The 13,674-nt window shown below is 39.6% G+C and overlaps 1 protein-coding gene across 1 annotated transcript in view; it reads right to left on the reverse strand.

Moving 5' to 3' along the window:
- The window catches only part of fstl4 (follistatin-like 4), a 283,334-nt gene extending 270,868 nt beyond the window's left edge, over positions 1 to 12,466 (reverse strand). Inside the window, exon 1 of the mRNA XM_029518729.1 lies at positions 12,372 to 12,466. The gene's annotated coding sequence lies outside the window, so the exon portion shown is untranslated. The remainder of the gene's footprint in view (positions 1 to 12,371) is intronic.
- Between the last annotated feature and the right edge of the window lie 1,208 nt (positions 12,467 to 13,674).

The following is a 13,674-nucleotide window of genomic DNA, read 5'->3' on the forward strand; positions in this document are numbered from 1 at the left end:
TTTAACCAAAGACTGTCCTTTAGCCGAACGAAATAACTGAAAGGAAAAAATGGATAGGCAATAACTGAGTAGCTTATGATTGTTTGGGTAATTACTTGTCATGGCTGCAGCCATGTCTGAGTTTCTTTGTTTGTTCTCCTGAGTGTACAGTATGTGTGAGTGTGGCATGGGCGTGGTCTCGTTGCCCTCGTTTCCAGCCTGGCTCCTCACCCGGTTCTCATTATCTCATCGGCCTGCAGCACAAACGTCCACTCTTTCCAGACTGACCCTCGCCACGTGTCCTCGTCCACGTGATGATGCACCCAGTGTCTGGTCAGCACCAGAGTCAGTATGACTCAATAAACTTCATTAGTGCACATTCCCAGTATGTATCTGAAGAAACCTGGTGGCCAATACCTGGCTCCAAATTGAATCGATGTCAGGTCAGACCTGAAGAAGATCGAGCTAGAACGTGATCTTTCTGGTCGGTTGCAATAAATCGTGGACCGACAGGAGATGATTTGTGTGAAAAGTAGCAGATATCACTGCAATGTTCCAGTTATGGCGATGAATTGAAACTATCGCTGCTTTCACTCCTACAAGTTTGTGGTTTATTTATTACAACATATAAACTATATCACAAATTCATTTGCATCAATGAATTTGCAATTAATTCCTCTTTCATTGTCATGACTGTGAAGAAGCATTTGCTTGGTCATTTTCATACAGTACATATATATAGAGATATAACTGGAGCCGGAGAATCTATACTACCATTGTTCTAACCTCAGTAGTCTGCTGTTTATTGTCAAGGAGACTAAGTATCTGGACCTGCTGCATCCTCTGACCTTTGAGTTTATGACTATTTTCCACAAAAAAGGACTGAACCTGCAGATTCAGGGTAAAAACTGTGCCTCTACCAAACAGTGTACTATAACAGTTTAAAATACAAAGGCAAGGTAAGTAAAGTCACTCTGAATGTTGAAAGGTGTCCAATTTTAAGAGCTGAAACTGACAGTGGCCACAGCTACTATTTTTTTTTTTTTTTTTTTTTTAATCCCTGGTATCTCAAGATCACAATTTAATTATTTTAGTTTAGTTTCTGGATTTATTGGAATTTTTTTCTGATGATCAGAGTTTAATTATCTCATAATGATAAGGGAAGAAAAAGAGGCATTCTCAGGATCTGAAACTTAATTAAATCATAGCATGACCAAATGAAAAACTGCCCAAATGAGCCCTGATCTCTCTGTGATTTAGGTCGGTCTGCATACACCTACATGATCTCTAATGAAGAAAACAGCAGCGGGGCTAAAGGTGTGACCTGTATTTTAACAGGGGCCAGCAAACCAGAAACATCTTTCTGATAAAGGTTGAAATATTACGGTGTCTGCATGACAAATACATTTTATCAGCTCTTTTAATCAGCAAATGAGGGCTCTTAAAACTCTCAATCACATCTTTTTACTTTACAAACTGGACCTCTTAATTGCAACTGTGCATTAAGAACACAATCAATTAATCAAGTTAAAAAAAATAATTTGAAATGAAAAGAGATAAACAGGAATTCATTCAGAATATTTAAAAGGAAGGAGAAAGTGTGATGAGAGGGGAGCGACAGATGAAAGTGAAACTGACACAGCATCTAATCTTGACATAGCACAACTCCACATCTGCTCTGCTGCGTCCCATCAGCGGTTGGATATGACTCTTATGGCTTGTTCCTGCATGTGTGATGTCAGTTTTGGCTCTCTAATGTCTCCCTACACCAGCTCCGATATATCCTGTCACTTAGAAACGATGCTTACATAAAACTAATTAGCCAAAGCAAATCTGAGATTTATGTTTGCGTTAATTACCAAATGTCAGCCTGCTTGTACGCTGAACCATAGTTTATATAATGCCTGCGTACCACCAGCAGGTCTGCAACATCTTCGTTAGCACATTAAGGACGCAAATTTCACCGACTACTTCACAACAGTTTTTGCAATGCGTTGTCAGCTCGTAGCAACTAAACCACGATGATCATTATTAGGCTCTCAGCACTTTTGGTTCAGGTTAGGAATGAAACAAACTGACTTGATGCAGAACAGAACTTCACTGTATTAACATTTAAAATTGAGCCAAAGAGCTTTTGTTCATTAACTGAAAACGGTTTCTGCTATCAAAGGACTGCATTTAGTACAAACACTTCCATTACAGTTATGTTTGGTATAAAAAAAGAAAAAAAAAAAAGAAGACAACAAAGAAAAAATGTGTGTTTAAAAAAGTGTGCAATTACATTCCTTAGAAAATTATTCACTTTGCAAATTTAACTTCAACCACATTATACTGTTATCTACCAAAATAAGAATTAATACAAGTTTAACATTTTTATTTCAAACAAAACAGATTTCAGTGAATATCTTTTCTTTACTTTATTACAAGATCTCAGAATAAAATTAAACAAGAAAAAGTTCAAGAACTCAAACTCCCTAAATTCCTCCGTTTCTCAGCTGCACTTGATAAGTGATGGCTTCTGAAGTCAAATAACCATGCGTACAATTTCATAGCATAAAACTATGACATAATTATTTTATATGAATATGAAGAGAATGATTTTGCAATACCATGCTGGAAAGCTGTCAAACGTGAACTGTTTGAACCCACACACACAGGTTTCCTCATGACCACACAAAAAAAAAAAAAAAAAAAAAAAAAAAATCTTCCTATATCTCACAATCAATTTCTTTTTCTAATCAGATGAAAAGGAACTCTTGGCAGCACTGATGATTAAATTTTAATAATCTCTAATAAAAAGCAGACAGAGCAGTGAGCATTTGATTTAAATACCACATTGCCACATCGAGCACTGGTCAGTGACTCTGGGAATTTAAACACTCCTTATCAAATATAAATAATGGTATGCTGCTATTAAGCCACATGTATGATTTAGATGGATGTGCCTATTAAACAGTAGCTTAATGAAGTGACTTTTTCTATTCTCCAGAAGGTTCGGCAATAAAATAAAATGAAGATCCATTTCTGTTCATTTATTACTACCACTATTATTGATAAATTATTCATTCACATTTCTCCCCCGTTCTTCTTTAAGAATCAGATGAGCTTGCAGTGGATCATTAAGACAATGAAATGTCTGTGTTGAGTCTGGGTCAGAGTCACCCCAGGGAGCATCCACACCGAGGGGGCTTCGTTGTGTTTATCATTTGATCTATTGTTGACTTGTTTACATCAGGCTTTCCAGTGATGACTCATTAGCGTTGCCGCAGCTGTCAATGGCTCAGATGAGTAAATTTCATGCTACTGTCAATATATCCATCTGTTTTTTTACTGTTCCTGCCATTAAATGGGGTTTGGTTTGTCCTTGTTTTTTTTTTTAAACATTAGTGATCAATGTGCTAAAGTCTCAATTGGATTCCTTGAAAGATTATGAAGTAAAACTAAGCCAAAAATCCGACTTAACATTGTGAATCAAAACAAAGCTTTACAAGACTGATCTAACCTCAGTGAGGATAAGGTCAGGATGCAACAATGACAGAAACTGTGTGTGCATTTACGTTACAATTTTGTTCATGGGTGTGGTAGATTAATACTCTATGGTACGTAAAGTAAAAATCATTACTCGCAGTGTGACCCAGCATTGCTGCTGCATAGATTAGTGTGGCTTTGCATTGCTGTTCCACTGAATTTGATACTTGTCTAGCTTGCAGTACAGTGTTATTTTCCGATGCATTTAAATAAAAAGTGTGATGTAGCTTTTGCCTGGATAAACAGTGGCTCTTCCATCAGGGTGCTCTCTGTGGTATAGCTGTCTGTGCACAGTCTAAGGCGTGAATACCCTGCAGCCTTGAACCTACTGAAGCACATGCGTGGATATAATTAATGATGTAAAAAAAAAAAAAAAAAAAAAAAAACAGTAAACAAAGTGAAAATAATAAAATAAACCTGTAGTTTTTAAAGTGACGTAAGTAATCACAGTCAATCCACCTTGACTTATGACGATTTCTGAATCTGTCACTGCTGCTAAGAATCAAATACGCTGTTGTCAAAAATCACATCCTGCCTCTGTTATTTTGCAGTGGAATAAAAACTTCACACAAGAGTTTACATGTCAGTTGATCCTAATTTAGCTGAGCTGAAGTGTGCAAAAAAAAAATCCTCTCATGCTGTCACTTTGCTGTACATGCTCTCGCTCTCCCCTATAGAAACCAGCAGAAATGCATGACCCCCACTGTCAGCATGTTTAACTTCACGAGCACTAGCAAGAAGAACGAAAAGAAATCTAATAGATTCCCATGAAATGGGACATGAAACTGGTCTAAAACTTGACCAAGTACTAACATGCAGGCGGGTTCATTTTAAAGAAGTGGATATGGAAGAGCATCAGGACTAATCCTCAGCCAGAGCGTCTCTTTAAACAGACCTCCATTGAAAGACTTAATCCATACGTGACATCAGACTTAGTCCACATTTGTGAGGCTTTAAAAATTGCACACATATTTTATCAGACATTATTCTGCCTGCGTAGGAACCCAAATACATGTGTCGGAAGCGGAAAGCACACAACAGGGACATGCTGGCCATCATTTCTGGTCCACCTGGTCACCCATATTTCTCTCTCTCTCTCTCTCTCTCTCTCTCTCTCTCTCTCCTCTCTCTCTCTTCTCTCTCTCTCTCTCTCTCTCTCTCTCTCCTCTCTCTCTCTCTCTCCTCTCTCTCTCTCTCTCTCTCTCTCTCCTCTCTCCTCTCTCTCTCTCTCTCTCTCTCTCTCTCTCTCTCTCTCTCTCTCTCTCTCTCTCCTCTCTCTCTCTCTCTCTCTCTCTCTCTCTCTCTCTCTCTCTCTCTCTCTCTCTCTCTCTCTCTCTCTCTCTCTCTCTCTCTCCCTCCCTCCCTGAGGTTAACGACTTGGTTAATCTCTATGTTGTGAGGACAACAACATTGAAATGATGGTGACAGTACACAGAAAACACCATGCATTCAGATACACAAGAGAAACAGGGATATTGTATCCATCTATCTTAACTTCTGTCTTGACGAAACCATCTTATCAGAGATTCAAAGCACTTCTTCATCATGTCAGGGGTTCTGCTGGAGAAAACGACAAAAGAAAATGAGCACTTTGTGCCTCAAGGGCGCAGTGGTTAACTATGTCTGTCAGAAACATAAGAATGAGGGGAATTTTAGAGCTTGATATCTGACTAACATGGAAGGAGACAAACACGTTTCAGGTAATGAAAGAGAATACTTTAATACTTCATGGTGCCAACCCTCACCAGATGACCCCTTATGACAACCCTCAATAAAATCAAAATTATAATCCCTTGAGAAATGTCTGAAGCCAAACTTAAGGGTAAGGTTTTTGTGTTTCTATGTGTGTGTGTGTGTGTGTATCTTTTCGATCTTACGACTCGATGTTCGGAAGGTGAATCCAGTCTTCACAACTTCAAATATCTGTTTGAGAGTTAAATCACTGGCTATCGCCTTGAACATTCCTGTCCACACAAGAGTGAGGGTAGCTCAGCAGTGTGGCTAATTCAGTGGTAAGTGCACAGACCATGTTGTCACACTGTCCCGGGTCCGATTCCAGCATGAGATCTATGCTGAAGGTCATTTCTCTCCCTCCCTGTTTCCTGTTGGCCTCTCTGGTGCTAAGTATTGAAATAAAGGCATAAAAAAAAAAAAAAGAGTAGAAAAAAAAAAAAGGGTTAATGACTCTGCCTCTCTTACACCTTAACTATAAATTGCACAAACGCTCTGTAAATGACATCAGGTGGCACCTACACTCTGTGTGACGTACAAAAAGGACAACCTGGGTTTTTGCGTTCCTCTTGTGGAAGGGTAAGGGGGGTCTAAATTAGTGTAACAAATTCAGCCGTAACGGTTAATACGTCTGTAATAGCCGAGGTACTGCATTATATTAATGATGATATCATCATACCGCACAAAAGAAAAAGAAGAAAATGGAATCAATGAAATTATGATAATTTAGCTTTTTTTTCCTGCGTGCAAGCTTTTTATCCCAATATACCTAATCAAGAGCATTATTGAAATTGATGCTTCCTTTTAATAAATGCCAGGTAAGTTCTTATGGATTTTCTGAAGCTGCAGATGAGAATGTCAACTCAATCCCTCCTTGTTACCACTCCACCTTAAGCTGAAAACAAGGTGAGAGGTCTCCCAGCAGGCTATCAAAAGAAAATGGAGAAGACAAAAATAGGGATATCATAAATTAGGCACGTCATTAAAGCAAGACGGAGAAGGAAAAACAACTTCAGTAATAACTTCTCATAATTTCAGCCCCACCAAGCAACATGTTTGTTCTTAATCAGCGGAGGTCTCTGTTGAACTGTGATTGTCTGGAGATTTCTTTGTTGGTTATGTGCAATTACTTTTTTGGCATTCAATAAGCAGTGAAGCAATAAACCTGCTTGTGTTAATCCACGATTAATTCTCATGAATATTAGATCAAGGAGGGGGATCTCATAGAGGGGAGATGTAAAATACTCACTTGAGCTTCATCACCAATTATATAACACTCTTGAGAAGAGTCTGCAGCTGAATTTCTCTGTGGGTGTTGCATGCATGCTCAGGAGGCCATGATTACTCTTTCAGTTTCACATCATTGTGCTTATGTGATCTCCCCCCGTTCAGCAGAGAAAAATCCAATATATTCGGACAGATTTTTTACAGACCAGTATTCATCGATGAAGAATCAAAACAATGTTTGTGATTCAAAGAGAAATCACAAGAGAGAACAGAAAGGAAAGGAGAGAAAGATGAGGGAGACAGAGCAAGGTAGAATAGATGGAAAACACTCTCCCCAAGACTGTTTGTGATATGTTCCATTGGAGGGGTGGCGGGAACGGGATAAATCAACCGGTCACAGTCTCCTGCACCATCATCACGTAATTGGTTTTAAATCAAGAGGAAGCGCCCGCTGCTTAGCTGGGGCCAAGATCAATCAGGGAGTCAATGACAAAACATGGCCATAATATCTCCCAAATTACATTTCTTAGCTCAGAGAAGAGGGGGCCTTGAGATCTGACCCCCCCCTCGCCAGAAGCCGGAGACATTTAAAGATATTTTCTCTTGTCACATGCTTTAATTGGTTGATACATGGTTTACTGACAGTCTTAGATTTCATGCAGCACATTCTGTTGCGGCGATTGTTGTTGGGTCATGCTGACCCTTGCCGCCATCTGCCACGTGATGAATCTGCTCTGCTTTTTGATGGACAGTATCTACATAAAGCTACAGGAGGATAAAATACAATCAATATCATTACCGAGCAAAAGGGCGGAGAATGCTGTCTGGCACATGTTGGAAAACCTGGCTGATGAGCAACACAACTACAGCAGGCAGGCAGGAGTTTGTGCCAAAGAGGAAAAGGACTAAAATTCCAAGTTCAAACTTAAGAAATTTCAACTCAGTCAACAGTTCAGTTGAGAAACAGATGAGCTAAATAAACATAAGAATTCCCTGATAGACTAATTGGCTCTTTAGGATATCCAGTCATAGCTGGTGTTTTAAAACAGCGCAAACATGAACACACACACACACGTTTTCTTACTTTGATCAAAAACGTGTTCAGTCAGCTGTTGCTTAATGACTCTAATGACGCACATCTGTTCAATGAATCAGCAGATGGCCAACATCGCTCACCATAACATAAAACAGCAACCATCCACGACTGCATGCAAGGGCGATTCCACTGATCTGCCAGTCGCCCCCTTCCGCCACTCTACAGTTCAAGACATATAGTATGCGATTCTTCTTGTCGCAAATTAACTCACTTCCACCTCACACAGACCCTGACCTGATTGAAATGTCATGCATCAAGAGGCGCTCTCATTTCCGGTCAGTTTGAGCGAGGGGCTGGGATCTCATTTGGGAAATATAGATGGCAAAATTACACAAGCAGCAGAGAAACCCTGAGAGCATGAATGTTTTGCAGGAACAGTGGTGGAGCTTGGATGGAGGATGTAGCTCCTGCTGCTTATATTTCCTACTCTGCACACACTATTTCCCATCCAGTCTACTTTTGGGTTTCTTGGATTCCATCGATCAACTACTGTTAATGTTCAGAGTGACTGACCTTAGAAATTAATCATTAGTGCGAGGATTACTCAAAATTGTTCTCAACTTCTAATTATTTAAGAACCAAACTTCTTCTGGGATTATGTGTAGCAATAGTAGTAATACTCTTACTATGCTATGAAATTGTTTTTTTTTTGTTTTGTTTTTTTTGCCTTAAGTTATTCATGGTGACCTTTGAAAATCATATGCTACCTCCTCAGAAGAGACCATGAACCATCCATGATGGCTGGTTGTGATGCAAGGTGACATTAATTTTGTCCTTTAAATAGGTCAAAAACCAACTTTGGGTCTTAGCTCACCAAACCACACACATAAAAAAAATTCTCTAAAGTGTCCAGGTGTATAATTTCATCTGTCCTTGTTCTGTCAGTGGTCCCAGCTGAGGGTTTTACTGGTCAACATGTCCTGTCCTAATTACTCTGCTAGCAGGGAGGACCGCAGGCCCAGATGCACTGGGACTCTTTGAATGCTGGAGAAATGGTCCCAGGCCGCCATCTGTACACAACCACCAGCAGAGCTGCATTACACAGGCACACAAACGCACAACAGCCCGAGCACGGATCACATATCCTCAAGTGCATTCATAGGTGCACAAATATGTATCTGCACACCCGTACGCAGGACGCAGACTCCCAGGCAGTCTGGCCCATATGTAGTGGGACTATAGATCCTTCCAGGTCATTAGCCTCTGACTGTCAGGGTGAGCTGAGGAAGTGGAGGTGACATGTCGTCACCAGCTCTGCCAGATGTGCTGCTGACATTGCAGACAGACAGAAAAAATTTTCAAGCCCAAACTTTAAACTCCAGGCATCTCTGGTCCGTCTCTGAAGTGAATTTAGACTAAGAAGCTCTGAGGACAGAGCTTATAGAGGTATTTTGAAAGGTAATTTCAAAAGTAGTTTTGCAGCCATTTTGTTGTACTTATCTCCATACACACAAAACATTCGTTTACTCATTCAGGTGAACACCCCTGGGAAAAGCCGCCTCTGCACTCCTTGTAAGCATCTGTTATGTTAACGTTACATGTAGTGAAGATGCATCAATGCACTAAATTGACTCATTAGATTTTACGCATTTAGATCTGTTGTTTCTTCTCCTTTTGCAGATTTTGCAGAATCACCAATTTTAATTTAGCTATGGAGGCAAAAAAGTCAACACAGTGTCAGCCTTCAAATACGTTTGCACCCTTCAAAACCTGTGAGAGTTTTGAACTGCCATTTCAGCTCCATGACAGGACAAACAACACTCCAATTCACAGCTGTCACCCCCAAACAATTGGTAATGAAAAATCCACACCTGCGATATAACACTGTATAATTTGTTGTGTTGTGTCAATATGGCCACATATTGAAAATCAGTCATCATGCTAAATTGTAGCTGTAAGGACTCTAATAAGTCATCTAGACCGCTTAATTTCCAGTCTTTTATTCCATAGATTAATAATTGTGCTACTGCTGGCTAAATGTCTTTATCAAAACAGATCCATCATCTTAAATTGCTTGAGCAGGGCTACTAAATATTGATAAAATAGAATTCTTTGGTGAGAAACAAACCACAGTTTCGGTGTCGTAACAATGTCTTTTTCCACGTGCTGAACCTAATACATGATGGACTAATTAAATCAAGTGGATAAAAAGAAAAAAAAATAAAATAAAAAAAGAGGTGTGAGAGTCTCAAGGGCAAAAAGAAGAGGCACGGTGTCTCAGATATTTTTTTTTAGGGTATTTGCAGTGTGTAGTGTGAAAATACAGATTGCATCTGTCAATAACATTTGGATTCAAAGATTTTGAAACAGACAAGAACCCAATCTGTTTTGTTTAAAAGCAAACTTAACCGTCTGTCTAACTTGAAACTCAACTCATGGAGCATAATTTCAACACATTTCATTTAAAATACATTAAATGTGTGTGTGCAGTATGTGCCACACATAAACCTATACACACGCACGCACGCACACACTTATGAGAAGAAACTAATTACATTCATTACAAACTCATAATGTGAAAGTTTGTCTCAAGAGGCCAAACAAGATTAAGACCACATTCTGGATGATTAGCATTCTTCCAAAAGTTAACATTGAAGTACAGCCCAAAAAAGTTGGTTGTGTTTTTTTCCACCTATTGCTGATGTCAGACAGCATCATGACAGACACACAGCGTATTACAATGACCTGTTAATCAGCAGCCATGTCTGCTGTTCTTCACTGTTAATGTCCTGACCTTGTGCTCGCAGGATGGGACAGTACTTAATGATCTCCTCTACAAAACTTTCTTCAGTTACTGGACTTGTCACGGTGCTTTTTTGAAAACAGGGTCTGAAAAGTGCTCAAACAACAGAGGTACCAAGTTCTCAACACAACTTCTTCTTGCCAAATCAACACACAAAAGCAAAACTCAGTCAGCATTTATAGGTCCAGCCGTGCAGTTACTGCCAGGTATCATAGTGATGGGCATTCATGAATAAAAGTCCTGGGAGGGCTCACTCACCTATTGGTCTCCCCCAGTCTGTGTATTGATAATGTGCTACTGTTACATCCGCTGAAAAATATTTGGATTTCAGGCATTTAGACAGTCTGCTACCACAGTTCCAAAACAAAAACTCCTTTCCAAGTAATCATGATATTCTGATCCTTATCCTCAAAATCCCACCAGAAAGCACTCCAGTTATGAAGAACACTTGATGGTTTGATGGCGGGGACAGTGGATAAGTCTCACTAGTTAACTGTTCTGTCCACGTTGCAGCTGGTGAAGACTTTTTCTAATCAATAAACAAACTTTGTCAAACCTGCAACATTTACGAGAAAACAAAACAAACAAACAAACAAACAAAAACAAAGGTTACTGCAGAGAAAAATGGCCCTACGTGCCCAAAAAGTTGGCATGGCCTTGCTGCAGGACAGGATAGGAAATGAGAGGAGGCTGCACGGGGAAAACAGAGCTACTGGTCGAGGAAATTTGGCAAAGTTGTACTCTGGGCTTCATGCTGCTGCCTCTGTTCTGGAGCTAAGTTGGCCAGTGTGAAAGGAAGGACAGCCAAATCCCCTAACCCAGACCAAATATGTCGAACTAACTGCAGCACACTGCAAAAAATGTCCATGTCAGCCTCTGAGTTTATCTTCATTACATGGCAATAGCTGCAGGAACCCACTTTAACTGTCCGAACAGAAAACCGTAGTAAATCGCCACACTTGTCTCTTGAATCACTGGCAATTATTTATACGCAAAGAATATAACTGATGTGTCTATTTGAAACTCAACTAAAACACCGATCATAACCCGAAATATTTTCTACACTGATATATAAAATTTAAGGAGTGCGTTTTAAAATTTGTGATTTGATGGAAACACTGATCTGCAGGAAGGAGGTGCCATCGCATAATTTGATCACATCCACATATTTTGTTTTTAGCTCTGGTGCAATTTTAAGGTATATTTAAGATATTTAATCTCAAAATCGTTCCACAATACTGGAGTTTGTAGTATATTTTCGTAGATTCAGCCAGTTTGAACTGAACAGATGGGACTGATGACTAACAGAGTGGAAGCTACTATCAAATTTATGGATTGCCTCTCACCTTCACCTTCAGTTTTGCACCAGTGGAGTCTCATCAGCAGCTTTGGAGGGAAAGCAACATATTTTCCACTTCAAATATGATACATTTGTTGAAACTGTGCAGACAAATAAGTTTTTATACTTTAGTTGCATCATATTTTGACTCAGTGTCAATGATTTTACTTGTCTTTTCCAAAGTTTTACTCACAATTGCACTCCACTTCGAAATATAATTTCACACAACAGTCAAAAGGTTATTTTAGATGCATTAAAGGTGCAAGTTTCACAGCCAGTGTCAAGTTTCATGTTTCCTGTGAACCACGCAAACTGTGAAATGCTATCGTGTCGCAATGTTTCCTCGTTCCTGAGCCCACAATTAGAAAAATCATGAATCAAAAGCCATCACAACAAAAGCATGAGACTGAGGGTGTAAAAGAGCAACACTTTGCAACATTTCTGCTGGAACACATCCCGTATGAAAATGAAGAACTGGCACGGCGGCCATGAGCACACACACATTAGACAATTAAACAAAGAGCTGTTTTTACTGTAGTCACAGACGTGACCTCAAATAGTCTACAGAGGTCATCCCACCAAACTGAGCATCACACACACGCACACAAGATTTTGTCCAACTATTCTTTTTCTGTGTCTGAAACACACCTGCAGAAAGATGCATAAAATCAGGTGTGCCTCTTTCTCCCTGACATTTGTCAGGTCTTATTAAAGAGAGTGTTACTCACCAGAGGAGTTGACGACACAGGGGTGTTTGATTAACATTCAAAAGCAGCAACACGCAGTGGCAACATCACAGGATGGGACAGACTTGGGCTTCTGGAGGGACTAGGAGAGGGAAAAAGGAAGGGGGAGAAAGAAAAGGCTATTTCAGAGCATTTACAAAACAGATGAAAAAGGATTTGTGCTGTTTTTAACTTCAATCGGGCCAAAAACTCTGTAGTTCACAACTCCAACATTCATACTGCTACTAAAAAAAAAAAATAAAAAAAAAAAAAATCAGACAACGTAGATTAGCTTGGGCTTATTCAGAAAGCCAATACCCGAACATCCTTGCTTGATGGTAACACTAGCTAGCTCAATGTAACCAAACAACTGCGTCGAAAAATAACCAAATGCAGATGGCGAAACCCCCAGTGACTAATTTTGAGGAGGAACATGAATATGCGACCCCAAACATGATCATGAACATGAAACATTTGTCTTTTTACAAAGTGAACAGGTACAGAGAAACACTCTGCTTTCATTTGGCATTATGTCCAATATGCAGTCTGATATTAACGCTCCTTTTAGATCTTCACCAACCTCTCTAGCTACTTCCTAACTTTGTAGCACTCATTTAAGTGACCCTTTTTATTTGTCATGATGTAAACAAAAATATATTTTCTGCTGTCCTTGGTCAGGTGAGTGGGACTACAACTAAGTCAACAAGCTAAGATTAAAAGGAGCATTAAGGTGAGTGAGCAGTATCATCTCAATGTTTGCTGTCAAATACAATTTAAGAGACCCTGAGGAAACTGCTGAATTTTAGAATTTGAATTTTGACCTTAAAACTCTTTTATATCACATTTTGCCTTGGCTGAAACGTCTGGCTCACATTAATGCAACAGAAAAAATTAAAAAAGGGAGAAAAACGGCAAAAAGATGAAGTTAGGAAGCAAAAGAAAGGATGAGAAATTGAAAGGAAGAAGCAGAGAGATTGAATTCAAAGAAAAGCAAGGAGAGAAAAAGTAAGAAAAAGAAAGTGTAAAGTTTGTAAAAAAAATAAAAAAATCTCTCACGACCAGCAGTGCAGTGGAGGGAGCTGTGCGGCGTGGTGAATGAATTGTTCTGCAGGAAACATTTTCATTTATGTGGAGGCATAGCACGGAGAAACTGCAGGGAAGCTGGAGCCACCCACACTGTGTACAGATGGGTGTGTAGATATACCTGTGTGTGTTTGTGTGTCTGTAATGGATGTCCTGGTTGCCTACAGCTTCACTTAGCTTATGATGAAGGGGTGACCTGATATTTTAAAGACAGCGACACTCA

Source organism: Echeneis naucrates, chromosome 14 (genome assembly GCF_900963305.1).
Source record: "Echeneis naucrates chromosome 14, fEcheNa1.1, whole genome shotgun sequence".
Classification (NCBI taxonomy): domain Eukaryota; kingdom Metazoa; phylum Chordata; class Actinopteri; order Carangiformes; family Echeneidae; genus Echeneis; species Echeneis naucrates.